The sequence below is a fragment of the Cryptomeria japonica genome, chromosome 7 (assembly GCF_030272615.1).
Source record: "Cryptomeria japonica chromosome 7, Sugi_1.0, whole genome shotgun sequence".
NCBI classification, from domain to species: Eukaryota; Viridiplantae; Streptophyta; class Pinopsida; order Cupressales; family Cupressaceae; genus Cryptomeria; species Cryptomeria japonica.
Genome location: NC_081411.1, coordinates 722,927,705 through 722,930,727, shown reverse-complemented (window position 1 = coordinate 722,930,727; position 3,023 = coordinate 722,927,705). Strand labels below are relative to the sequence as shown.

General features: G+C 36.0%; 1 non-coding gene across 1 annotated transcript; it reads right to left on the bottom strand.

The window, feature by feature from the left end:
- Window positions 1–1,362: 1,362 nt before the first annotated feature.
- On the bottom strand, window positions 1,363–1,436 carry TRNAT-AGU (transfer RNA threonine (anticodon AGU)). Its single transcript has one exon. It is a non-coding gene; the product is annotated as a tRNA-Thr (tRNA).
- Between the last annotated feature and the right edge of the window lie 1,587 nt (window positions 1,437–3,023).

The following is a 3,023-nucleotide window of genomic DNA, read 5'->3' as shown; positions in this document are numbered from 1 at the left end:
ATAGTTTTTCTCATTGGGATGTGTTGAGGCATGTGAATTTGTCGCAAAAGTCATATAATTGTAGATAAGGGTGATAGTGAGTGGATATCCTCCAACAAAGGTAAGGCTGGGTAGAAGGTGTATGATTTCATCTAGTGAGAGAGAATGGATAGAGGAAGCATCTTTCAAAGTCTTTGTTAGGTAGAGGATAGGTGTGTGCAATATAGATTAGTTGTAGTTTGTAGAGGTTGCAGATTGTGTGAGGTTGAATGTGTGTGTGAGAGAACATAGAGGAAGATTATGAGGTTTTTCCTAGGAAGGACATTAGGAATCTTGATGTTGGTACGGAGGTAAATAATGTACAAAGTTAGTATTAACAAGGTGAAGACAATTTTGAAGGGCTTGAAGGAGACTGAGATGGTAGTAGAGAAGAGAAGAGAAGAGAAGAAGAAAGGACAGGTAAAGTTGAGTCCCATTTTTTTACCAAGATTTGTGTATAGATGTCCGACTTATGTGTGTAGGAAGGAATGAATTAGTTTAACCTATATGTGCAAAGGAAGAAGAAGAGATGGTAGCTTGTCTTGTTGAAGTCATCAAGGATGCAGAGAAAAGAGAAAAAGAGGCTACAACAAAAAATGATGGTGAAGAAACTGTTGTAGCAGAAGATAAAGAGGATAATGGTGATAGAAAGGTTGTTGAGTGTCCTTTGGAGGACATGGAGGCATTAAAAAAAATATAGTAGACCATGAAGAATATTATCACCATGCTAAATAAAGAAGAGGTTGAAAAGGTAGAAGGTGTGTTTGTAGAGAAGATGACAATGAAGATCTTACAACAATGGATAGAGAAATATATGCATATGAGGTGGTAAAGGAAAGCTGGATAAAGAATATTTTTTGTGGAGAAGGCTAGAATATGGTGGGTTGAATCCCACAAATGGGAGAATTGGAATTAAGGATGGTGAGAAGGTGAGGAATATTGATGGAGGATTATTTGGAGGAGGTCAGGCTATGGTCGGCTAAGCCTCATAGGAGAGAAAGAAAGAGGAGACTCATAAGAGAGAAAGAAAGAGGAGAGTGGAATGCATTTGAGTTGTGTTGGTCATAAAGGGAAGAGAAATAAATAGCATACTGGTTGGAGGAGGATGACACTTGTCCCAACCAAATATTGGAAGAGGTAAAGAAATAAAACTTTTAATAAATCTACAAAATCTACCTCAGTAATTGAGATTATTATAAATTGCATGCTAATGAATGTGTCTTTAGTATCCCTGGAAAAGCAGTGCATGATGGTTTAGTATCCCTGGAAAAGCAGTGCATGATGGTTTAGTATCCCTGGAAAAGCAGTGCATGATGGTTTTGTCTCCAAAGATGGAGATAAAATTGCTTTCAATGAGAATTGAACTCATGACCTCCCGCTTACTAAACGGGTGCTCTAGCCAACTGAGCTATGAAAGCAAGACATCCTTCTGGTTGTTAGAGGTTATCCTCTTTGGTGTTCCAAAGAGAGAACATACAGTTTATTTAGTTGCAATTGTGGAGTACACTGCCTTTTGTGTATAGAGAATAACAGAAATAAAAATGGTATAAGACTCTTGAACATGGGTGCATTAAAATTAAGTAAAAGGCTTCAATCTCTTAATAGATAATCAGAAACATACAATATTTTTCTCAGCCATACAAAAGGAAATTTGAATGCTCTTTCCAGCTTTTCAGTTTCAGTAATGCACATAAATGCATTTATGACGCTTCACCTTATCAGACTCAGCTCAAGCTTAAGAAACTGTTGGCTCTTCTTTCTTTGACAAACCAGTTTTTTCCCTTTATGACACCAGCTGTTATCCTTTATTCAGTGTTCTAGTTATGCTCTGTGATGTGTATTTGATGTCTTTCTGTAACTGTCACATTTTGGCTGTCATGCAAAGTCCTTTATTCTTTTCTGTTCTTCTTTTTGTATTTTTGGACAGTGTTTTGCAACCTTTTCTGCTGTATAATTCTTATCCTTTGTATTCTGCTTGGGTCCCCTAAAATACCCCCCAAAAAAAAATACTACGTTCAAATGAGCAAGTTCCACAATAGGCTTTAGTGTTATTACATTTTGTTTGGGAAATGATGAGAACTTCCATGGAAATGAGTTGATCTTTCATGCTTAACACCATTTCCTCATCCATAACATCTTCAAGAATCTACCCTTCTTCAATATCGTCCTCACTCTACACCATCTAATCTTCACCAGCAATCAGATCTAGTGGTTGTGTTGAGGCCCCATATGGGTGAATGGTATCCTATATAAGCCGGACAGAAAAAGGTTGGTGTTTATCAGCACCACAAAACAACAATTAAATTTAATATCAGCACCATAAAAAAACAATTAAATATATGGATATTAGTACTTTAAAAAAATAAAATTATAATATAATATATATGTGTTTATATGTGTATGTGTCAAGGGTTGAACCTAGTCAAATCACAGACATCAACATGAGACCATTACAAACTCTTGTGAATCAAGAGTCATACAACTTAGAAATCTGCTTATTTAGAAACCACCTCCACATTAGAAGTAAACTATGGAAGACCAAGAGTCGCAACTTAGGATTCCATATTAGATGTCATATTGAGATTTAAACTTGGGTCTCCATATTGAGAACTCGGTGCTTTAACTAATTAAGTTCAACCCCTCGAATTGAACTCATACAATTTAAAAAATGAAAACATTATATTAAAATTATTTTCACAATTTGTTCATAGATTATCTTAATCTTTGGACTCCATTAATCACCTATCTAACAATTTTTTTCCATGCATAAAATAGATGATTTTTGAAATGAAAATATTGGCAAGATATAAAACATCACAATACATACATACATATATGTAGATGTACGGGCACATACATAAATGTGTGTGTGTGTCAGAGAGAGAGAGAGAGAGAGAGAGAGAGAGAGAGAGAGGAAGGGAGAGTTAGGGAGAGAGAGAGAGATGAGAAGAAGAGTAGAGATGGAAGGATGGATGGAGTGAGAGGTAGGGAGAGAGAAGTTTGGA